This window comes from Pogonomyrmex barbatus, unplaced genomic scaffold (assembly GCF_055798465.1).
Source record: "Pogonomyrmex barbatus isolate J1 unplaced genomic scaffold, ASM5579846v1 scaffold2, whole genome shotgun sequence".
NCBI classification, from domain to species: Eukaryota; Metazoa; Arthropoda; class Insecta; order Hymenoptera; family Formicidae; genus Pogonomyrmex; species Pogonomyrmex barbatus.
The window spans coordinates 23,613,118-23,639,769 of NW_028297116.1; the positions used below are offsets into that span (position 1 = coordinate 23,613,118).

The following is a 26,652-nucleotide window of genomic DNA, read 5'->3' on the forward strand; positions in this document are numbered from 1 at the left end:
GCCGAGTTTATATCCAGCAGTGCTTGCAATTCGTCCGTTTCAATCTTTTGAGGGCGTCCAGCACGCGGTTCATCTTCAAGACTGAAATCTCCTTGGCGAAATTTTTGTTACCATCTTTTACATGTAATATGACTTACAGCGTTCTCTCCATATGCAGCACAAATCATTGCAGTGGTTTCAGCAACATTTTTCTTCAGATGAAACGCGAAGTGGATGGAAAATCGAATATGCTCTTTTGTTATTGCCATCGTGAACATTATTGATTTTTGAGGTTATGTGCATCAAACGCCAAACCGTATGGCATTTTAGAAGGCCAAATGTCAACGCTTTAAAACCGCAAAAGGGTGGGAAGATATATAAACTTTAAATTATTCGGTTGTATGAAATCTAAAGCTCAGAACTTTTTTGTACACCTAATATTTATTTGTAAAATAAAAAAATTTCACAAATACTTCTACAATTATTAAAATATGCTTGATATATGTTTAATATACTTTATAATAAGTTCTATTTCATTATTACTTAAGAATGAAAAGAAACAACTATTTTCTGCAGAATAACTCACTCTACAAATAACACACTTTCGAACCATTATTTCTTTTTAGAAATATAATGTGATATTCCTATCATGTATTTCGCAAATATAATACTCCGCAAATAACGTACAAATAACCTCAAACTTTCCTTTAACTTGCATAAGTATACAGCAATAAAAATGCATTAATGTATAGTATATGTCAAGCATGCGCAAAACGTATTTCCGGACACTTTTAAAAAAAGAGAAACATTTCTCTCTCCAACCTCCCGCGGACATAATCATATCTGTATTAGCAGTCCATACATATAAGATCTATGGTCAAAAAGAATGCAAACCAACAGATTACTACTTAGTGCTACTACTTAGTGCTATAAAAAAGTTTTATTACATTTTAATTATTCGAATATAAATTTATGTATAAAATTGTCTCTTTACTTATCATTCAAACAATCAGCTCAATTTCTATTGGAAAGTACGATCCGTGCAGTTATTCACACAGTTATCCATTCGGTAAATTTCGATCACGTGACAAACAGATGAGAAAGCAGTGGATGCACAAAACACTGCGTAAACGAATGCACTCTGTGTATTGAATCGGTAGCATACTTAGCCTCATAGAATAAACGCAAATTAACGTAAATTACAATTATGCTTTTAATAAGTTGCGTTTTATGGTTGTCAAACACATCTTGCTGCAAAATGTGTTCTGTCATTGCACTGTCATTAAACATTGAATGATAAACATCGTTAAACACTTTCATAGTCACAATTGTCTTAATATTTTTTCTAGTGCGAATTATATTATATTTTGATCAAATAACTGCTTCAGAGCATTGTGTTAATTTTATGACATCATCCGAAGGAAAAATTAAATTACCTTTGTTTTTGACAGTAATCAAAATTGAGTCAATCAATTTTGCAGTGACAAAAGTTGCACAAATGTGACAAATATGTCCTAATAACTTTCTTACAACAAATCCATTGATATATTTAAGTACATCGTCGACGTATGCGTACTGGATTGAGTATGGAACGGAGTATGGAAACTGTTAACGTTGATAAATAATTATGGTCAAATATATCAGCAGATAATTGTTTCTCATCAATTTCAGTGAATAAGCTATTGCTTACGATTTTGACGCATGTACAAAGACGATGATGAGTATCACTCGTATATCTTTCTCTCTTGCATATACTTTGGACACACTTTCGGTTTATAGGAAATATAGGCAATGCCTCTTTCATGTCTATATATTCAAAGAACGATACCGATAGTTGTCAATAAGCAAGTTACAGAATCTCGGCTCTGTAGCGGGATTCTGTAACTCATTATATTGTTATTATGTGTTCATAACGACAGTTTTTGATTCGTTATATAACAAGATGTCACTGTAATAAATGCGATTCTATAAATGAATCTTAACGATTTTTATCGATTTTTAACTATTAATATCAAAAAATATCGGTGAATTGTTATATAGCGCAGGGTCCGTCATCCCCCGTTATCGCATAACGACAGTTTATAAATGATCAAAAGCTTTCGTAGGTTGCATTCCGATATTCACTGAAAATATATTTGGTGTCACATATATTATTGATTTTCAGTACAGGCAGTGAATATTGGAACGCAGCCATAGTGTATGAAAAATCTTGTATCCTTACCCTAATAGCACTCGTCCATTCTGAGAACGTTCCACGGGATATACAAATATATTCGAGATATTCTCCAAACATTCGAAATATGTACTGCGATATACTGTGGAATGTACTTAGATCGTTACTATCGTTCACTAATATAATCTCTAGTATGTATTGAAAAATAGTCTGCAGTATGACCATAGGATGAAAATGGTTTAAAAACAGTATTATGTAGGGCATGCATAAGGGTATCCTAAATAGCCATATAGATCGTGAAAATAATATAATATATGTGACATCTCTTACGAAAAATAAGTGAAAAAAATGAAAAAAAAATGAGAGACATTTTTTATCTTGTATCATTGCATGTTTTTAAAACGGTCATTTATCCTACTTGCCTGCTCGATGCTGCTTAATTTCTATAATGATGAAACCTGCAACTGAAATGATGATATAAGTGAACACGGAATTTTGACATAAAATATGATAAATCCAGTTAATGAATGTTACTATATTGTCATATAAATAGTCTTAATTTTTAAATCTCGATTGCATATGTAATTCTTGTAGATAATTTAATTACATATATAGATGCGTGAACTTATATTATTGTGTTTAACGAGAATCATTTTTATTAAATTGTTTATAAATTATTGAATATATTTTGTTTATTTGTTTATGAATTTGTCAATAATTGTATTAAATATAGGAAATATTTTTCTTATTTATATATTACAGTTAATTAAGACAAATAATAATTAATAATGTTATTTCATTATTTATTCATTAGAAATGTCGATTAAATGACGATATATTTATAATGGTAATATTTCGTGACAAATGTTATGTTTATTTTACATCGTTTTTTAGTACACTGGCAAAAAATAATATCTTAATATCTTAGTATCTATAATATCTTAAATCATCGTCATAATGACGTCATTTTGCTACTTGGGATACATAGATTTTATACGAATAATCTTAGTATATTCGATATGATCACAGTACATTCAGTATAAATACAGAATATTCGTATGACATCATGTATTGCTAGGATATATTCGGTATATTCTGAAGATGAGCTTAAGAAATATACGAGAAATGATATACCATCAAAATGTCATATGAATGTTCTCTAGTATATTAGGCAATAGTATGTATGACCACAATACTTTTAGTACGAGTGTAGAATATTCGAATGATATCATGTGCTATTAGAGTGGTGTATGTCAAGACAAAAAAAATCACGTTACTTGAATGATAATTGTACCATTCAAAACAATCGGTAAGTAAAAGTATATTAATTCTATAGAGATTTAAAATGTACCTATATCTTAATATTTTATAACTATTGAACGTAATGTCTTGTCGAAATAAAATTGATTCATTTCTTTTTATATTCCAATTAAATTTTTATTTCTCGTTACAAAAATGGTCATGTTTTAATTACTACTTACGATCTTTTTCAAAACTGTATGAGAATTAGAAGTATATAAGTATTTTCTTTATTATATTTTATCACAATAGATCATGATGTGTGTAAAGATCTGTTCTTTTCAGTTGTAATAAATAATAATTGTTTTACTATAACTGGCTTACTACAAATGTTTTGAAGCGATTTGTAGCGTTACGTTGACCGTAGCCATAGATATTCTGACATATTTTTAAATAAAGATTATAATTTACAGTGAATATGGCCTTCGAATATTTAGTATGAGAGTTGTTGCTGCAAGACAGAATAGAACGGCGTATAGAGAGAAGGTGGCTGAGAGATTCAGAATTCTTTTCATCTTCCACGAGATGAATTTATCAACTATTTTCGCCTTAGTCCAGAACTTGTTATTGACAAATGCGATACAAGCTGATTTACAGGGCGAACGAATTACCGGTTTAGTGTAAATAAAATAAAAATAAAGGCAACGTTGAAATAAATCATTGTAATGCTTTCCAATGTCGAACTTTACATTAATTTTTACGTACTTAATTAATTTAAATTACAAAATATCTATTGAAAAACACTGAACAGAATATTTAAGATATAAATTTATTGAAATGTAATTTTCTTGATGTCGAATTTTATTAAAATGCAATATTTTAAGTGTTGATTGCTATACAATTTTATGCTCAAGGAAGCTATCAAAGAAGTGTTGGCAATCAATTTCAATTTAATGTTAGCCAGACAACAAGTCGTAGCATCCATGCCGTGACTGATGCAATCAATCAGCGCTTGTTGCGTAGATGGGTGAAATTCCCAATTCCGAAGAGGATCGGCAGCGAGCACGTGAAAAGTTTTCAGTTGCTGAACAACGATTTAAAAATGCCATAGATTGCACTTTTGTTCATATTATAGTCCCTCGTGAACATGAAGAGGCCTTCATTAATCATCATGGTGATTATTCTCTGAACGTGCAAGTTGTAAATACAAATGTTTATTAAATATATTGTTATATATTGCGGTTTTGTCGCTAAACTTTTGTTTAGATGTATGTATTGATTTGGATGTATAATATTTTCAAATTGTTGACTCAGATATGAAAGTGCTTTCTGGAAACATTAATCCGAGATATTCAGGTGCACAAAACGCATACATCTGGAGCATATCCCCAATTCGTCGTGCCTGTTGTAATTTCATTACAACAGAGGAGAACGGAGAATTTAGCTAATTGGTGGGTCTTGTGGAATGAAAACATTTGCACTTTGAAATACATTGCAATCTAAACGAAAATATTTATATTATTGATATTTCTTGCCAGGTGATGCTGGATATCCATTGGAACCATGATTGATGATACCTTTGGCTTTTCCCCAAGGCACCGACAATTTGAACACGGAGCAGCTATGCAAAGTAAGAAATGTTGTTGAGCGTTTCTTTAGTGTCTTTAAATCCATATGGAGATGCTTTTCCTATCAACGTATGTTAATGTACGAACCAGCATTTGCTGCCGAATAGTAAATTCTTGTGCAGTATTTCATAATATGAGAGTTTAACACCGTTTATCTTTAGAGGAATTCCAAGAACCAATAGTTCATCATTATCAAAATGAAAATGCTGATCTCATAAATGTCGATGAAGATGTAGTTCAAAGAGGATCACGCGTTTTGACTCGAAGAATTCAGCGACAAATTATGCGAGAAAGAATTCCCAATTTCCGTGAAGATGAAGAAGATGAAGAACGATGAAGAACGATGTGTGTACACGTGTGTGCGTGAATAATAAAAATAATAACAAGAATAATGTTTTAGTCATTGTATTTTTTTTTACTTTTTGGGTAATATTTTTGACAGTTCATAAACATAATAATACTTTAAATAATACTATAAAAATGATAAGTATCAGAGTAGAAATACTTCTGACAGTGCAACATACCAAAATAAAGAAAACTTTGTAACAAAGCATCCGAAAGATGCTCTGTTACTAGCGCGCGCAAATGCGGCCCGCGCCATCCGAAGCCGCCCGAACACTCCCGACCGCGACCGACCGACACACGCGCGCCGACGAGCTGTCACGCAGCAACAACGTGACAGCTATTGTTACATTAACAAACGCTAACAAACTAAACGGTGACACGTGGCGCGGATAGGGGTATAAATACCCGACGAATTTTAAGACAAGACACCAGTCCTATCCGCTCCTCCGACCTGATCAACACCGACAACCGTTCCGACCAGCGCCAGAACAGCGAGAGAAGATTCTCTCAGCGAATACCGAGCATTCTCCGTATTCCTGTTCTATCCTTTCTCGAGAATTCGGAGTGTTCTCAACTTTCTCGCTCTCGCAACGAATACCGAGCGTTCTCGATATTCTTGCATCTCCCGTCTGAGGAAAATCAGAGTGTTCTCCGATTTTCCTCCTCCCGACAATACCGAGAGTTCTCAGTATTGTCACTCCATCTCATCTCGAAAGTCGGAGCGTTCTCGGACTTTCCCGCGACGTCCGCCCCACGTGTCACGGCGAGCGTCAGCGGTTGCCTAGCAACGCACACGCACGGGCCCGGTTGCCTGGCAACGCGCATACCGATACGAACCCGGCATCCGACGAGCGAAAATCCGAGCGCGCAGGGACGTTCCGTTACATGGCGCCCGAACAGGGACCGTTTTAAAGAATAAATAAGAAAAAAGGGATAGCCGATGCCAGCCTGGGTACAAACTCTCTCAAAACCAGACGCCCTTCGTGTAGCACAGTCATTCGGTATCGACACAACCGCGACTCTCGAAGACCTCCGCCGCCGATTACGAACGTACGCGAACACTCATCCGCACATCATGCCTACCGTAAAAGCCGGAACATCTACCGACACCGAAACCTCCCCAGTCACCCCACCGCCTTCCGGTTTACCTTCGGCAGAAATGGGTCACGCCAAAACCGGAATCAAATCCGGAAATGGGGGTGTCACTTCGACGGCCGCGATCCTCTCTCCTTTCTGGAAAGACTTACCGAATTACAGAGACAATATAGATATTCCAACGAGACTATGCTAGAAGGGCTGCCCGAGTTACTTAAAGGCAATGCACTGTCCTGGTATCGCAATAACGAGAACGAATGGTCGGGCTGGGAAGATTTCTTAACCGATTTCCGCCGTCACTTCCTACCGCGTCGCTATCAGATAAAATTGGCACAAGAAATTCGCGACCGGAGGCGCCCCGACGAAACATTCGCGCAGTACGTCACGCATATGCTCACATTAATGCGCCGAGCGGGAAATCACTCGACACCCGAAAAAATAGACCGACTCTACGAGAACATGAGGGCCGAATATAAAATGTTCGTCCGGATTAACGAAAGAACTACGTTACACGACCTTACAGACCAAGCCGAATACGAATACGAAGAGATACAAAAAGCTCGCGTAATAGAGGATAAAGAAGGACGAGAATGTCGACGCGTGAATACGGCCACGCCATCGCAACCAATTCCCTACGATCGCCAGAACACGTGCTGGAGATGCAAGCAACGAGGTCACGATCGTTTCTCGTGCAAACGACCTCCCCGAAAATTTTGCTCGCAATGCGGCAAAGACGGGGTACTGACGAAAGAATGCCATCCCCGTCCGGGAAACGCCCCGACGGCTGGGGCCGCCAACAACACACCCCGGCCGGAAAACTCGCGGACGTAGAATATACGCCACGACCACACATCCGCGTCCGAATCGGCACGCGAAACTTCTCCGCACTCATAGACACAGGGTCCGAAATCTCAATGATAAATGCTGAGACCGCGCGCTACGCTCAAGAAATCGGTTGCGAAGTTATCCCCGCCAAAAGTCAGATCCATTTAGCCGATGGGGCACTTGCCCATATTAACGGGAAGATTACGCTACCTCTAACCACTCACCATCAAGATATCCGCCACCCCTTCCAGATCCTACCGACTCTAGACAGTACGATCCTGATCGGTATCAACCTATGGGCCCGCCTCCGCTTGACACTACTCCCTCCCTCCGCAACCACCGGACAATATCACCCCTCCTATGCCGGTCACCGCCGGTCTGGCACGCCGCACGCCCCGAGAAGAACGCGAATTAACAGACTTCCTGAATGTCGAAATGGCCAAATTCAAGGGCGTGAAAGAGCCCACCGACCGCATTACACATGTCATCCGAGTAAAAACCCCCGTACCGATCAAACAGCGATATCGCCCCCGAAACCCCGCGATGCAAAAGATCATCGACGAAGAAGTACAACAGATGGAGGATGAAGGCATCATCGAGCCCTCCTCCAGCGCGTGGAGTTCCCCCGTCGTAATCGTCCGGAAAAAAGACGGCAAGCGACGGTTTTGCATCGATTTCCGCAAGGTAAACGAAGTGACCGAGCGAGACGCGTATCCGCTGCCACACATCGCCGCTACACTAGACAAACTTCGCGGCGCGCGCTATTTGTCTACCCTCGATCTCAAACAGGGATATTGGCAGGTACCCCTCGCCCCCGAAAGCCGACCGGTAACCGCGTTCACAGTGCCCGGACGAGGGCTGATGCAAAGTCATGCCGTTCGGGCTACATTCTGCACCGGCCACATTTTAACGCCTCCTCGATAGCATACTCGGTCCCGAACTCGAACCAAACGTATTCGTATATCTAGACGACATCGTCGTCGCCAGCCCGTCTTTCGAATCACATCTAACACATCTCGCAGAAGTTTTCCGTCGACTGCGCAACGCCCGCCTCCGGTTAAATCCCGAGAAGTGCCATTTCTGCCTTACCGAGCTTAAATACCTCGGTCATGTAATTAACCGCCGCGGCATTCAGACCGATCCCGACAAAATAAAAGCCATCGCCCAATGGTCCGCACCGACCAATGTCAAACAGATTCGACAATTCGTGGGAGTAGCCTCGTGGTACAGAAGGTTCATACCGAACTTTTCCACCACCGCCGCCCCGCTGACCACCTTAACAAAAAAGGGCGTCAAATGGCAATGGGGAGCAGCGGAAGAGAAATCATTCCGCGAACTAAAAAAGGCACTCACTACCGCCCCAGTCCTCGCCTGCCCGGATTTTAAGCGGCGGTTCATACTACAGACCGACGCAAGCACTCACGGACTCGGGGCGGTCCTGACACAACACCTGGAGGAGGGCGAACGCGTAGTCGCATACGCTAGCCGAACGCTCAACGGGGCCGAGCGAAATTATAGCGCGACCGAGCTCGAATGTTTAGCAGTCGTGTGGGGAATCCGACATCTGCGCGGCTATCTGGAGGGCTATGAATTTACGGTGATAACCGAGGCCCTCCTGGCTGCAACGCCTAGAGTCTCCGACGGGACGATTAGGCCGCTGGGCGCTCGAGTTCCAGCAATACACCTTCGATATCAAATATCGGAAGGGGCAGTTGAACCGCGTGGCCGACGCACTTTCCCGATAGACGCCCGTTCATTCCACTCGCCAAGGAAGCCCATGCCCTTGGTATAAGCGGCAATTCCACCGGGTGAAGGAAAGACCTGCCGATTTCCCCGAATACCGGATCGAGAACGGGAAGCTGTACCGCCATTTCTTACATTCAACCGACTTTCGCGAGGTCCCGGCCGACGAACAATGGAAGGAATGCATACCGCGAGAAAAACGTACCGAAATACTGCGGCGGTTGCATGATGAACCGACAGCCGGCCACCTCGGTATCGCCAAAACGATCGCTCGTGCTGCGCGATTATACTACTGGCCTGGCATGTTTTCTGACACCGCCCGGTACGTTCGAAATTGTAAAAATTGCCTCGCGCACAAATCCTTGCAAAACCGACCCGCCGGCTTTTTACACACGGCCCCCGTGTCTTATCCGTGGGAACAGATAACGATCGATCTAATAGGACCGTTGCCCCGCTCGGTAAATGGACATTCGTGGCTGCTAGTGATGCAGGACCGTTTCACAAAATGGGTGGAATTACAACCACTCCGCCGTGCCACCGCCGCCGCCGTCGCGCAAGCCGTCGAAAATCGCATCATTTACCGACACGGATGCCCACGCACCCTCGTCTCCGACAACGGGCGACAATTTATCTCCGGCCAATTTAGAAAGATGTTAGAAACGTTTAATATTTCGCACCGCACCTCCCCCGCGTACACGCCCCAATGCAACCCGGTGGAACGAACCAACAAAACCGTCAAAACCATGATCCGCCAATATGTGAATCGCGATCATCGTCGTTGGGACCGAAACCTTGAGGCGTTGCAGTTCGCCTATAACACGGCGTGGCATGAAGCCACCGGGTATAGCCCGGCGTTTTTAAATTATGGGAGAAATAAACAGCCCCCTCCCCGCGGATCAACGCGACATCACCGTATCGCCACCCGAGACGAATTGCCGCATCCTGCGGGAAGCATATGAGGTCGTCCACGCCAACCTCGCGCAGGCATTTCAGAGGCAGGCGAAATATTACGACATGCGACACCGCGCATGGAAACCCGCCGTTGGAGACAAGGTGTGGAGACGCGTGCACATCCTATCTAATAAAAACGAGGCCGTCGCGGCAAAATTAGCGCCGACATACACCGGACCGTTAACCGTACGCAAAATAATATCGCCGGTAATTTTCAACTTGCGCGACGACCGGGGAAAGTGGCATCGACATATACATGACTTAAAGCCGGCTCCGGACAACGACGTAAACAAAACCGACGAAACCGACGAGACCGACAACTAAGACCGTTTAAACAAAGCAAGTTTACCAGAAAACGTGAAAAATCTGACGAATCACGCGAAGCCACGAACTACGCCGTCCCCGAGCGGGGTAAATTTTTTATACCCTGAAAGGGGTATAAATATGCGGGATTTCCGATCCGAGGAAAAGTCCGCATCAGCATGGCAGATCAACGGCATACTCCAACACGCTACGATCCAGAGTTCGAGATACTCTGGGAACTCGCAACCACCGCCGAGCAATCCGGGCATCGCTACCGACCCGCCACTACGACGGTCAAACCAGCCGCCAAGCCGACCGTTCGGAGCATCACCACCGTCCGCCACCCGATACGAGTGGTTCCGGCTGTGGGCACGAGGATGCAGCGATCCACCGCGAGCAATGAGCGGAAGCTCCAAGGTCTGCTCCAGACGCCGCCACCACCACCGCCCAGAGGAGGTAAGAAGTATACCGTCTCTCCGGCCAGCCGGTGCGCGGCAAAATTAGCCGAACTTTTCGGCAGCCTATCAGACCTGTCCGATGACGAAGGGGGATTTACGTCAGCGCGACCCTTTGTCAAAACCACCAACAAAAACCCGACCGTATCCACCGCCACGGTCGCAGCGCGGGACCACCGTACCAATAAAAACCCGACCGTATCCACCGCCACGGTCGCAGCGCGGGACCACCGTGCCAACAAAAACCCGACCGTATCCACCGCCACGGTCGCAGCGCGGGACCACCGTGCCGACAAAAACCCGACCGTATCCACCGCCACGGTCGCAGCGCGGGACCACCGTTCCAACAAAAATCCGACCGTATCCACCGCCACGGTCGCAGCGCGGGACCACCATTCCAGCGCCTGTGAAAAGCCAACCGTCTCCACCGCCACGGTCGCAGCGCGGGACCACCGCGTCACACCGGCCGGCTCGTCCGCAGACGAACGATCGAGAGCCATACCCGCGGCCACCGAGAGCGGCGGCGTTCCTCCCGTCCCGGACGAGGCAGCATCACCGCCCACCGACCGACCGACGATGCCCTCGTTCGGACCCGCAGGACCGCCGCCGATCGAGGTGATTGTAGCCGACGGGATCTGTGTAAGAGTGCCCTATTTCGCGGCTCACATCTCACGCTTGTACAAGGCGCGCGTAGGAGCGCGTAAATTTGTACTGCGTTTCAACAGGCAGGGTGAGTGCCATTACAAGCGAGAGGTGTGATGCCCGAAATGAGAACAATTAGGTTAACGAAGGGGGGAGATGTAACAAAGCATCCGAAAGATGCTCTGTTACTAGCGCGCGCAAATGCGGCCCGCGCCATCCGAGGCCGCCCGAACACTCCCGACCGCGACCGACCGACACACGCGCGCCGACGAGCTGTCACGCAGCAACAACGTGACAGCTATTGTTACATTAACAAACACTAACAAACTAAACGGTGACACGTGGCGCGGATAGGGGTATAAATATCCGACGAATTTTAAGACAAGACACCAGTCCTATCCGCTCCTCCGACCTGACCAACACCGACAACCGTTCCGACCAGAACAGCGAGAGAAGATTCTCTCAGCGAATACCGAGCGTTCTCCGTATTCCTGTTCTATCCTTTCTCGAGAATTCGGAGTGTTCTCAGCTTTCTCGCTCTCGCAACGAATACCGAGCGTTCTCGATATTCTTGCATCTCCCGTCTGAGGAAAATCAGAGTGTTCTCCGATTTTCCTCCTCCCGACAATACCGAGAGTTCTCAGTATTGTCACTCCATCTCATCTCGAAAGTCGGAGCGTTCTCGGACTTTCCCGCGACGTCCGCCCCACGTGTCACGGCGAGCGTCAGCGGTTGCCTAGCAACGCACACGCACGGGCCTGGTTGCCTGGCAACGCGCATACCGATACGAACCCGGCATCCGACGAGCGAAAATCCGAGCGCACGTCCCCGCGTTCGCGCCTAGCGACAAAAATCCGAGCGCGCAGGGACGTTCCGTTACAACTTAATTTGTAAACAAAATAATTCAACAATGCCATAAAATAAAAATCTTTATTTTTGTAGAAAAATGATACATATAAAATAAAAAAATGTCACTTCTATAGAATAACAAAACAGCTTTGACACTTTTATTTATAACATTTTTTTAAATCTTAAAACAAAATATCACATAATAATACTTCGCTTACTTTTCTTTTAAAACTTCAACACAGTCTTTTATGATCAGAGACAAGTCTAGGTAAGTTTTTTCTCAAGCCTTTTCATTTTCTATCAAAGAACACAGTATTGCATTTCATTCTTCAGCTATTTTCTTCATTATTTTCGCGAACATCTGTACAAAAATAACAAAAGAATATATTCAAAACATTTAACAATAATAATGTGTTTCATTTAAGGCTCGATTCTCTTATCGCGCCACATCGGTTTTGTGATGTCATAAGCGAAAAATGACATGCGGTAATATTCTTGCGTCCTATAGCTTTATTTTTTATTTTTCCTTTAAAAACATAATAATTTTGTGATTCTGAAACTTATAAACTTTACTAGAAACTGATGCATCTATTCAATCTGCCCGTATAAGTATAAAATAATTTCTGAAATAAGTCAATATTTAGCCATGTTTAGCTGTCATGGCCACTTAAGCATAGTTAAAATTGAATTATTCATGAAATTGAATTATTCTTTTTCATGAATTATTTTACACTTTTACATGACAGATTGTCTTAGTTTCTGGTAAATCTTATAAATTTCAAGATCATGAAATTATGTTTTTGAAGAAAAATAAGAAATCAAACTAGGACACAAGAATATTACTGCATGTTATTTCTCGTCTATGACATTACAAAACCAATATGACAGCCGAGGAAAAACCGAGACTTAAAAAACGTATGATACTTCAAGAAATGCAGTATAGAAACTGTTACCTCCATACACATAATTTGTCGCTCGGCTAGTATGGCAAAATCCTCTCTTGCATTTAACAACTGCGTACTCAATCTTTCACGGTTTTATAAATAAATTTTGTATAGATGACAAGACTTAGTTCTTATATTATAAGAAAATAAATATTGATAGTAGTACTTATCCTGCCTTGTGATTTTAGCATTCTGTATTTAGATTTCTGTATTCTGTTAGAAGTTTGCGAAATTGTCGCGTGTGATTCTCCTGTTTGTGCTTTTCCCATTTGTGATTCTTTTATCGGTGATTCCCTTATCTGTGATTCTCTTATTTCTATATTTACCTGCTTCAGAAATATTAATTCCGTCTTCTTCTGAAATTTCTGAATGCGATATTATTTCAGAATCTAAAATAAAACAATGTAACCAATGCTGCTAATTAAGTCATTTCCAAAATAATACTAATAATATACTAATAATACTAATAATACTAATAAACACCTTCATATTATAATTCATGATGATATACGCAGTGTATATGTTAAACAAAATTTAGCATATTAACATAGTAACCAAATTTAGTATACTAATCAGTAAGATTAATTGTATCGCTGTCGTTCGAATTTTGTATCGTGATTGTGATAGGAACAGTCTCTAAAATATCTTCTTGTCCCTGATGAAGCAACTCCATTGCTTCTGGCTGAAATCGATATTTGAGAATCAAACAATGTGTTATCCAGTATTCAATATTATTTTTAGGTATCTTAAAATAAAAAAAAACTGTATATAATAAATTGTTATTATTTGTTTCTCCGGGAAGGCATCAGGATATTGCACTCCTTCGATGTAATCGAATCCCATGATTCCTAAGATTTTTTGTTCTCGTTCAGTTAATTTCAGAAGAACCACCAATGTTTCCTGTTGCAGCTTGACTGGCTCGAATTTTTGCTATTTTTTTTAGAGATCGCGGTTTTGTTGTCTCGCCATGTTTAAAAGAAATTTTGAACCAATTATTCCTAAAATAAAACGATAGTATTGTACATCACACATTACTGTTGTATTTAAAAAAATTTATTTTGCTCACCGCTTTCCACGATTTCACGTCTTTGATTTTTCCATCTTTTGTCATATTCTGCCTATTAAGCTCTTTCACTAATTGCCAAGATCCTCCATCCAAGATCCTCTTAAATCTGCATTATCATGGAGACTTTTAAACTTCCCCATGGCATGTGGATATTAAACGAGATAATCGATTATATAATCCACTTGTGCTAATGTTGTCTTTGCTTATCTTTTTTTCTCTCCTTTTCTGAAAAAATTTCTGAAAAAATAAACTACATACTCGAAATAAGTATATATAAATTGCAAATAGAAATAAACAAACGGACATTTAATCTTTTATAATGTTATTAACAACTTATTTATACAAGTCCAATAGTAGTAATTACAATATTACATCACGACAAAGTAACATGATATATTTTACTAAATTCTTTTATCAAAATCTTGCATACTTATTGTAATACGGATTTCTATTGCAAACTTGCACATCACTTTAACGATATTGATATTGATACTCCTGGAAAATGGCTTTCAAACAACCAACACAGGCCACGATTCAATGCGAAAAATAATTAATCCAAAAGAAAGTTGTAATGAACAAAGATAAAAAAAATGCGTGATGAGCAAAAACCGAGAATGCGTGATGACGTAATAAAAATTACTGTAGGGATAAAACTCATCCCATCCACTCAACGGCCCGAAGGCGACTCATCATTTTAACAAAACTAACAAACTTTTCTTTAAGGTCGTTGCACAAGAGATACGTATATGACTTCCTTTTTGGTTTGCAATCAACAACGTTAAATAAGGACGTTTTGATATCACGTTTTGTAACGTTAAATATCGTTATGATGAGTTACAGAATCGCATAGCCGATTTCGCATTACATACGACAAAAGTCGATATTATTATCATACCGTTCTGTGTCGTTAAAAATATAACGAGTTACAGAATCCCGCTACTGCTGTATGCCTATTCTCTAACTTCGTAAGTGTCGGTCCACAATAAGTATTTAATCTTTAAGCCATAAGAAATTGACTAATCATAGTCGAGTATTCTTTTCATATTCGATTATAATTGGTCAATTTCTTACTTCTTAAAGCTTAAATCACCTATTGTGGACCGACACTAACGACAATGTCGTTATCGTTACGTAGCGACAATCGTCGCTTGCGTTGACGATACTGGTTGTGTTCCGTAACTTACTGAACTAGTAAAAACGGAACGCTTGCATAGCACACTATAATGACGTCATACTGGCAGTACTGCCAGCATGACGTCATTATAGTGTGCTATACAAGCGTTCCGTTTTTACTAGTTCACTATCGCTGTACTGTGAAATTGTGAAAACGGAACGGAATTGAACAGTACTGCGTATCTTCGTATAACTGCATATGACGCTGTCATATAATAATATAAGAAAATGGAAAAAGTTTATATAATTAATAATATTGCATATATAATGGAATCAAGTAACAGTGAATCTGATAGTAACTCTGATGTAATGGAGGAAATGTTAATAATATTAAAGAAAAGTAGATCAAATTTTCCCAAACAGCACGCATGTTTAAAAGACGCCTAAGTGTCGGTCTACAATAAGTATTTAATCTTTAAGCCGTAAGAAATTGACTAATCATAGTCGAGTATTCTTTTCATATTCGATTATAATTGGTCAATTTCTTACTTTTTAAAGCTTAAATCACTTATTGTGGACCGACACTAAAGAGTCTTATAACAGACGTCTTTAAGACTTTACCAAAAGAAGTCATAAATACGTCTTTTGGACATGTCTAAAGACGTCTTGAGAAAGATGTCTTAAAGATGTCTTTTTAAAGATGTTTTTAAGACTATATCAGAAAGACGTCTTTCTGACGTATTAAAGACGTCTTTTCTAAGACATATATTCCATAACCTCAATCTGTCATCAATATAAAACGTTCTCTAAACGTTCTAAATGACAGTTCCAAACATAGTTATTTACATTACCAACTGTGACATTTATCGAGAAGCGATTATACATTTATTGATTGGAATAAATGACGTGACCAATTTCGATATAATGTAACCTATAAAAATATTGGCAGTCAGTTTATCTAGTACTCCAATATTTTATAATATACAAAAACGCAAAGATGAAATTATTCGGAAACGTATTGACAAGAGGAAGAAGCTGGAATTACTTGATAAATCGGTATATCAACGATTTAATATCTATACAACATTCTACATAACTTTCTAATGACAAAATTGATTTCTGATTACAATAGATAAATCAAAGTTGTATAACTACTATTATATCAACTATTATATCAACGATGTACCAATTTATTTAGTAATTCCAAATTCTGCATCATATTCTTCTTCTTCTCAATACTTTTCATATAAATAATTTTTATGCCATTATAGAATGTCCAAAAAATTTCAAATAAGATGTTTGAAAGATGTCTAAAAATGTCATTTATTGAAAAATAAGACGTCTTTAAGACATCTCAAAGGCGTCATAAATCAGGTCATAAGACGTCTTAAAAACATCTTAAAGACGTATTTTTTTATAATTTAATAAGATGTCTCAATAATATATATAAAGATAATGTAAGATAATATAAGATAATATAGATAATATAAGAATAATAATAATAATAGATAATATAAGATGTCTCATAATATTTAAGACATCTTTTAGACGTCTTTAAGACGTCATAATGTTCTCTGGGTCATACCTAAAAGTTGTAGAAGATGTAGTATCTCGATATATAAACAAAGAATTTAAAACTCACTTTCGGTATATTTTTATAATCTTTTATTCTTTGTAGATATGATAAACTGTTTCTATAATTTTATTAAAATATATTTATTTTAGATTACATCGGAATACATTTTTTTTTATATTGGAATTAATAGGGTCAATCTTAGAAAGGGATGAAAAATCAGGTAGATGCATGATCTCTCCTGAAAAGCAATTAAAATAATAATTTCGTATATAATAATGTTTATACAACTTGTGTTGCGCGAATGATCGAATCCGCTATAATATAAATATCAAACTTTATTTTTATCTCGTAATGCATTTTGTGCGTTTTCTTTATTTATTATTATTTTATATTGAATATTTGAATATTTGTTTCTGCATCGAGTAGGTTTAAGGCTCTTTAAGGCTCTTTTTTCTCGAATGTCACCATTTTGTACTGTGACTGCTGTATCTTTTTAGCTACAATAGCTGCAGCAGGAAGTGACGACAAAATTTATGACATCATTATTCTATGGTAGTGCTATCGCAGCACACTGGGATGAATTTCGGAACGGCATTACAGTACTGCCAGTACTGGTAGTGAGTTACAGAACGCAGCCACTATAACGACAAAGCTGTTCTGTAACACAAGCTAACGATACAAAATGTGTTTCGATATCGTTATCGTAACGAGTATACTTGGTTTCATATAACTTTTTCTTTGTAATATCCAACCAATGAAATCTGTTGCGAGGCAACCTAAATAAAGTAACCCAACTTCGTAACATCGCTGATTAGATCCCAAGGATTTTGATTAACCCGAGAATTATGAATTAAATAATTAAAATATGAAATAAAAAATAATAAGGAATAATGCACGCTCGCGCCGATTGCAACCGGCAAGGACGCTGACTCTGACAACACGTGTCGAAACGCTGACGCACCAAACAACGTTTTCGACACGAGGACGCATCGAGGCCGCGTAACAGCAGACCGATAAAAGAGCGACGAAAGTAATCAGGCGCGGTTCAGAATCAGATGCACGGACGTACGAGTACCGACGTATTGTTAATGAAGTGTGACAGTTCGCAAGTGATTCGATAATAACGAACACCGAGTGTTAAAATAAAAACTGTTTATTAAAAGATCATGTGACTCCTTCCCCCCTTCCGCCACTATCTCCTCAGTTGCACCCGGAGCAGCACAACAAATCTCTTTTCTAACATTCTTTTCCGATAAGTTTAGGAATGTGAAAATAAATTATCGATGATAAGATTATAAACTTACAGTAAAGTGGTAAAGTGGGAAATAATAGAAGAGATAAATAAAGTCTGTGCAATGTCAGAGTAAGTATATATAAATAATTTAAGTAATATATGAAAAAATATTGATAAATTACATGTGAAATTGATATTAATTACTAGCAGTTCAATTGGCCAATGATTAATTATTTATTTTGAATGTTAAAAGCATTGTTAGTGTTATATACAACAAGTTACATAGAGTTACATAGAAAATTAATACATAATTTTTTTAAATTATTAAATATAATAAATAATATAATAATAATAATAATAATAATAAATTGTTAATAATAATTATTATTAATTATTATTAATAATAATAATAATTAATAATTATATTTAATGTAATTTAATGTCATTAAATATAATTATTTAAATTATTTGTTTAAATTTAAAACGTCTCTACTCGGGTAAGATGTGTTTCACGGGATAGCGTCGGTCGGATGTGGTCAGGATTATTGAAGAGAAATAAAATATTGAGATCCTTTTTGATTCTATATACAAAGATCTATATTTATCATTAATTTCATGTATTTACAGTTTTACTGACTGAGTTTTGGTATGTATAATATGTACAAGTATTTGTCCCGGAATTTCGCCTTCGGTTCCGTGAAAACCGGCGCGAGTTCCGGGAATCGTACAATAGATTCGGCTCGCGGTCGGTTCCGTAAATTCTGCGCGTTCACGATAGGCGCGGCGCGGGCGTGACGGTGCGAGGGGTCTTCGGCGCGCCTGTTATGACGGATCAGCTGTTCGTGCGTTTCGTCGTGCGTACTATCCGTCTGAGGTTTTTGTGCTGTGATCTTTGGAAGCTCCCTGCTTCTTGACCATCAGCGGCGGAAGGTGCGCACAAGGGCTTGCTTTTAAAGCCCAGATTGAGAAGCCCCTCAATCTGTGATAAAGCTTGTGCGCTATGGATGAAAGGAGCGATCGACTAGAAGCTCCTGGCGCGATAGGAAGCACCCTAGATCGCTTTGTGTTGGACAGGACTGGAAGTGTCGAGAGCAGTACTGGACTACGTCTTACTGTCTCGCCGGTGATAGGTAGCGATCATCCACCGGAGTCGCTTAATATACCCGAGTCGACCGTCGGTCGGGAGTAGTCGGGTACTGGTCGGCCGAACTCGGGTCGGGGTAGTTCCGGGGGATGCTCTCGCCGGAATATTCGCGATAATTCGCCAAACGCGCTCGATTATTCCGCGAAGATGTTCGGTGGCGCGGTCGGCAGCGGGGCCGGCGGCGGTGGCCTAACCGGTGCGTGTTTATTCACGCTCTGCGCACGTGAAGCCGTGTGATCTCCGTTTTGCTTCGTCTGATATTCGACGTGATTTTACGACGGTGGGATCGCGGAAGGATCGCCGTGTCGATGTCCCGACGGTTGATCGGTCGGGAACGCTTAATATTATTTTAAACAATGAGGGGATGAGTCGGGTGTCGTTACAAATTTCTTTTTTTTTACATAATTAAAAAAATTTTTTTTAAATAATATATTCCATACCAAATATCCTTCAACCATTTTACCTTAAAAATAAGAAAAAATCTTAACTTTTTATCTAAAATTTTTTATGAAAAACATTTGATTTACATTGCATATAATTCATAAATAAAATATAACCTATATCTATTTATTTATTTATTTTAATATCCTTAGATATTATAACACATTTGATAATACATTGCTTTTAATTAAAATATTTTATTGTAATATTACTTTTTGCGTGTTTTTTTAAATATTTGATATGTTTAGAATAAGTTTATGATATTTATATATTTAAATTATAAAATTATACTATACTTGCACACTTCCGTACTACTATTCGGAGTCGCTTTGGAACGTTGCTATTGATTGATACGTCTAGTTATGTTGTCGTTATAGCTTATCGAGAGATCCGATATCCCTCGATACTTTAACGATAAGATTCGATACTTTATACTTTTAACGACATTTATATTACGTTAAATTACAGAATATCATTTTTCATTATAGTGTCATTAAATCTGCGTAACGACATCCTTAGCTAGTGAAACTATCGAATTAAGAAGTTAGAGAATAGGCCTACTGGTAGTAAATCGAAATTCAATCAGCGGTAATTTTAAATACCATAAAATATTAATCAGTAAGTATGAAAGTAGAAACTTTCTTAGAGTATAAATTTCAGTATCTCATTGATATTGTTTATATATTTTAATACATAGTATTTAAAATATGCAAGTTAAAATTATTGGCATTTACTGTTTAGAAAAGTAGTATTCACTAAATATTAAATTTGTAGAAAATTGTAGATTAGAAAGGACGCTAATGCATAATAATTAATAATATTACATATAAATATTACATATCTATTTTTAAATTTATATTTACTGTTTAATGTCTTACAAATGCTTGCAATTTCTTTGAAGTTATTTTTTCTTATTATAAAAATTTTATTATATTAAAATTTGATTTATGTTGTGGCGCTTATATCATTATGACTCTCACGGTTATATTTTTTCGGCAATATTTGGATTTCGCCAAATTATCTATTCTCAGAGAATAGCACTAAATACATGCAAATACGAAGACGTTACCCTAATAGCATTCGTCTATTCTCAAAATAAACGTTCCACGGGATATCATACAAGTATATTCGAGATATTCTCTAAATATTCGAAACGTACTGCGATATATTGTGGAATGTATTTAGATCGTTCCGTTCACTAACCTAATCCCTAGTATGTATTGGAAAATATCCCGCAGTACGGCCATAGGATGAAAATGGTTTAAAAACAGTATATCATGTAGGGCATGCATAAGAATATCCCAGACAGTCATATAAATTGTGAAAATCTATAATATACGTGACACCTCTTATGGAAAATAAGTGAAAAAAATGAAAAAAAATGAGAAAGTAATAAAACATTTTTTTATTTTGTATCATTGCATGTTTTTAAAACGGTCACCCATCCTACTTGGATCTTGCTTGATGCTGCTTAACTTCTATAATGAGATAAAACTTGTGATTGAAATGATATAAGTGAACACAGAATTTTGACATAAAATATGATAGATCTGGTTAATGAATGTTATTATATTGTCATATAAATAGTTTTAATTTTAAAATCTTGATTGCATATGTAATTCTTGTGGATAATTTAATTACATATATAGATCTGTGAACATATTATATTTAATGAAAATTATCATTACGGAAATTATGATGAAAATTGTTTATAAATTGTTGAATATTTTTCTTATTTATTTATATATTACGTTATTTATATATTACAATTAATTAAGAAAGATAATAATTAATAATGTTATTTTATTATTTATTCATTAAAAATGACGATTAAATGACGATATATTTATAACGGTAATATTTTGTGACAAATGTTATTTGTCACGTTTTTATTTTACGTCATTTAGTACACTGACGTTGATTGACGAAAAATAATCTTAAATCATTGTTATAATGATGTCATCTTGCTACTTGGGATACAACAAATGCTACTACACAGATACTACACAGATACTACACAGATTTTATATGAATAATTTTAGTATCTTCGGTATGATCACAGTACATTCAGTATAAATACAGAATATTCGTATCATGTGCTGATAGAGTATATTCTGAAGATGAGCTTAAGAATATACAAGAGAAATGATATACCATCAAGATGTTATATGAATGTTCTCTGGTATATTAGGTAATAGTACATATAACCATAGTACTTTCAGTATGAATGTAGAATATTCGAATGATATCATGTGATATTAGGGCATGTAACTTAATGTGAAATTTTTCACTTTTCATTTTTCACTTTTCACTTTTCATTTTTCATGCACTGACATTTCACGTGAAACTTTTCACGTATAGCCATTGTATAGCTTGGATGCGTGGAAAGTGAAATCATGAAACATAGTTTTATAAGTTTTATAAGTTTTATAAATTTTATAGCTAATGAAAATTATTTTATTAGTACAGTATTACATATATCTTTTAATAACCTTTTAATAACCAATTGTATATGTATTATGTACAATGCGGTGCAATGATTCGCGGGGTCACAGTAGCGCGTAACATTACCGATTCAACATTGAATCGATAAACGCATGCGCGCAAATTTTATTAGAATATCAGTAATTATGACAATAATAGGTATCCTTTTTTTTAGGGTTCTATTATTTTTTTTTATAAAATTTAAATATTTCTATTATTATTTATTTTTTGTATAAAAATGTACACATAAAACCGTAAAGTACAAACATGGTAAAATAAAAGTAAAAGTAATCGTAAAACAACTAAGTATGATCTAGTTATTTTATTTTCAATTGCCTGTCTCTCTCCGCTGTCCTTAGTGACCTTATTCACATTGGTGATCTCGAGCTTATATTTTTTTTCTTCTTTTCTTCTTTTGTCTTTTTCGTTACCGATACGCGCTCGTTGATCTGATCGGCGACCAAAAAACGCGACGGTTCGCGAATTTCCAAGTCGCTCCTCTCACGTTGTGAAAATACAAACAATGGGTAACGATGATAACCGCCAACCACCGCTCAGCACATTTCGCAGCAGCAGTATCACCAGCTCTTCTCGCAGCTACCGCCGCACGCAGTTCCGCTTGCCAATGTCGAGCCGGTGAATAATTGCAAATTGCCGCCATTCTGGAAACGAAATTCGGAGGTCTGGTTCTACCAAATTGAGTCGGTGTTCAACGTCAATCGAATTCGCTCCGACGACACGAGATATCGCCTAGTCCTGTCGATGCTTGACAGCGAGTCTCTCCAAGAATTGGTGGATATCATCAGGAATCGGAGACAAATATGTTCACTTGAAGGCGCAGATATTTGGCCGTTTCGCCGACTCCGCGGACCAGCAACTTCATCGAATGCTGAGGCAGCTCGAGTTCGGAAAGCCATCCCAACTCCTTCGACATATGCGAACGCTGGGTAGCAACAGACATCAGAGGATATCCTCTGCATCAAATGGTTGGACTTGATACCGGTAAGCGTACAGTGTCTCCTTAAAATCCTAAAGGCATCGGATCTAGATGAGTCATCGCCAATGAAATTGTAGATACCGTTAGTAATGGTAGCCGGTGACCTTCTGCCCCAAGTGGGTCCACCAAGGCGCGCCAGCAGTTCCATTTCGCACGATACCGACCTGATACGATCACGGCCGAGTTTGCCGCACTGCGTTCATTAGTGTCTCAGCTTATCGCATTAAATACTGAGATTCTCGGACGACTGCCGCTACCCAACTCCTCTGCTGGCAGAGACCCGCGCAATTGCGGAGCAGACCGCTCGCGTTCACGCCATCGCTCACTAGCCCCGCGGAACGGAATCTGTCACTTACACCAATGCTGGAGTGCCGCCGCGCAACGTTACCTTCTACCGTGTTCTTTTCACACAAGTAGTCAATCAACTGACGGGCAGAAAAATTAGCTGTCGTTTGTTCAGGCGGTAAATGATAGCATCGCTTCCAGCGAAAATCACCTCCATGTTTATGATCGCACGACGGAAATAAAGCTTCTAATACATTCTGACTCCGTCGTGTCGTTGTTGCCTCTATCCACTGTCAAGCAGAAGCTCTCTCCGGAACGTCTCATGCTTTACGCGAATCGATCGCCAATTGCTACCTATCCCGACGACAAATCTCGCTGAATCTGGCTCTTCGACGGGATTTCCCCTGGACCTTCATCATCGCCGTCCACATAGCCATTCTAGGAACTGACTTCCTGGCACACACGGGACTCCTGCCGGGCCTCAAGCAACGATGCCTTGTGGACTGACTTCCATCGCGGCGAAAGGTGAGCTCTGCAAAGTCGACATTCACATTATCTCTCTTGCAGTCTTCAGCAGACCGCTATCTCCAGCACCACAGGACTCAGTTCGACGAGCTCTTGATGGAGTTCAGGGACATCGCCGTTCCTTGCGAAGGTCCCATTCTGGACGGCACGCCAGTTCACACCACATAGTCATCTCAGGATCAGCATCAGTCGAGCGGCCTCGTCGACTCTCGAATGAACGTCTCGCAGCCGCTAAGGCCGAGTTCAGCAATCTTCTCTCCAGGAACATCATTCGGCCGTCCTCCAGTCAGTGGGCCAATTCATTCCATCTTGTGAAGAAAAAGCAGGGCGATTGACGAACTATAAGGGACTATCGCCGCCTCAACGCCTGCACCCAGCTCGATCGCTACCCGCTGCCAGTGATTGAGGACCTGCTGCAGGCTTGTGCCGGCAACACCTGGAGTCAGCCTACTACCAGATCTCATGCCAGAAGACATCTGCAAGACGACCGTGACGATCTCCTTCGAATTATTTGAGTTCCAGATCATGGCCATGGGATTTCGGAACGCCTTACAGACTTTCCAGAGGTATATGGACGCACTTCTACGCCTGCCGTTCGCCTCCACTAGAGTGGAACCCTGTTACTGAGGATGCCTTCGAAGCCTGCAAGTCCAACTTGGCGAACGCTGTCCGACCGGCGTTTCTCTCACTCCGCCCCTCTCTCGCTCACCACAGACGCTCCAACACCTATAAGCGCAATGTTGGAGCAGCGCATCGATGACATCTGACGGCCTGTCGGATTCTTCTCGAGGAAGTTGAGTGACACGGAAACCCAGTACAGCACTTACGACAGGGAACTGCTGGCCGTCTTCGCTGTAGTTAAGTACTTCCAGCGCAAATGGGCAAACTTTTACAATAAAAATCAATCAGCGTCCACTGATCCTCGCGGCGAAGCAGCGTTCAGACCTCTCCGCGCCTTTTGTTCGGAGTTCCAGCATGTTCAGGGTGAAAACAATGTCGTGGCTGATGCTCTCTCGCTCTCTGCGCTGTAGATATGCCGACAAAATTAGACGCGACCATCGAGGAAGCTCAGCGTACGGACGAGGAGCTCCCATTCCTTCCCGTTTTCTTCTAGACAACGACGTGCTCGACCGGCAGCAGATAGCAATCAAGGGCTCCAATATTGCGTGTAACGTTCTCGCAGGGACCGTGAGACCTTATCTGCCCGCCTCTTTACGACACTGTGCCTTTGACGTCGTAGATGGACCGGTCCATTCCAGCGAGCATGTTACAGTACGGCGAATTACTGAGAAGTTTGTGTGGCCTGGCATCCGAAAAGACGCCCTCTGCTGGACTCGAGAATGCATATCCTGCCAGTGAGTCAAGGTTCATCGACACAACTGCATCATCGCCAACTTCGATGTCCCGGACAACGGTTTGATCACGTCCACCTGGATATCACGCAAATCCATTTTGATATTATCGGCTCACTTCCAGAGGTTATCGTCTCATCTTAATCGACAAATTTTCCAGATGGCCCGAAGCTATTCCGCTACCCGACATCAACGCTCAGACAGTGGTAGCAGTATTTGTGGACAACTGGGTTGCTCGCTACGGAACTGTCATCACCACAGATCAAGGTCGACAGTTTGAAGGCAGCCTTTTCCAAGCACTTTCCAAGCTGCTAGGGTCCACCAAGACGAGAACCTCACCATGCCTCAAATGGACTGATACAACGCTGACACCGCACGTTAAAAACTGCCATCACCTGTAGAAGAAATGCATACAACTGGTTAGATACACTCTAGATCGTGATGCTAGGACTACGCACTAGTTACAAGCAGGATCTTAAATGCTCACCAGCAGAATTGTTGTTTGGCACACCCCTTAGGATACCCGGTGAATTGCTGGAAGACGAAGTTCATCAACGACACTGAGACGTTCGTCTTCGCATAACAAAGATGCCTGCGAGATCTCAGGACACAGCCGATGAGTTATCACATTCGGATGATATCCTTCGTGCATCGCAGACTCGAAGACACCACTCATGTTTTTGTCTGAGATACGGTGCAAAGACCATTCCAGCCGCCGTACACTGGCCCGCACGAAATAATAAAGCATATTAACGAGAATTTATACATGATCCATATCAACGGACGGAATGTTAACACATTCATCGAATGCCTGAAGCCAACTTACCTGCCAACGGAGGAAGATACACCAATCATGAGCCAGGAACAGCAATCCTCGGCACCAAAAGCCACGATGATCACTCGAGATAACTTTCGGCAGCTGTTACATGCGAGTCGCGACGTAATGTGAAGGAATTAAGAAATCAAAAGGGAACTGTCTTAAAGGTTGAACTTTATTTTCATACACGATACACTGACGAGAATTGAAATGTTTCCGCTTCGAGTTTTTGACGAGAACTAAACTTCATGTTCAAGAGGGATCTTCGCTCAAGATGAGATAGATGGTATTTTCGTTAATGTAATAACCAATAATACAACGCGTTTTGATACAAAGCATGGTGATTGAAAGGGTTTCCTAAAAGAGAAACAACGTGAGAATTGGAAAATGTATTGATGTGTATTGAGATCATTTGTTTGGACAGGACTAATAAAGTAATAAAGTGAT

General features: G+C 39.9%; 2 long non-coding RNA genes and 1 pseudogene across 8 annotated transcripts; 2 read left to right on the top strand and 1 right to left on the bottom strand.

Annotated features, from left to right (window-relative positions):
* The first annotated feature begins 1,141 nt into the window (after window positions 1-1,141).
* Window positions 1,142-4,845, top strand: LOC148936785 (uncharacterized; annotated as a pseudogene). The gene is made up of 6 exons (XR_016139053.1): window positions 1,142-1,929; window positions 2,144-2,343; window positions 3,395-3,461; window positions 3,865-3,937; window positions 4,356-4,591; window positions 4,706-4,845. The product of XR_016139053.1 is annotated as an uncharacterized LOC148936785 (transcript).
* Window positions 4,846-4,934: 89 nt separating this feature from the next.
* On the top strand, window positions 4,935-5,411 carry LOC105422745 (uncharacterized). Its single transcript, XR_016139054.1, has 2 exons — window positions 4,935-5,021; window positions 5,181-5,411. It is a non-coding gene; the product is annotated as an uncharacterized LOC105422745 (long non-coding RNA).
* A 6,878-nt stretch (window positions 5,412-12,289) lies between these two features.
* Window positions 12,290-15,254, bottom strand: LOC105422733 (uncharacterized). 6 transcript variants are annotated; one of them, XR_016139059.1, is made up of 5 exons: window positions 15,133-15,254; window positions 14,238-14,462; window positions 13,958-14,169; window positions 13,655-13,853; window positions 13,440-13,560 (listed from the first exon to the last, which is right to left on the bottom strand). It is a non-coding gene; the product is annotated as an uncharacterized LOC105422733 (long non-coding RNA). The 6 variants fall into 6 exon arrangements; XR_967293.2 differs by having other exon boundaries at window positions 13,440-13,536; window positions 14,668-15,220; XR_016139056.1 differs by having other exon boundaries at window positions 14,668-15,220.
* Between the last annotated feature and the right edge of the window lie 11,398 nt (window positions 15,255-26,652).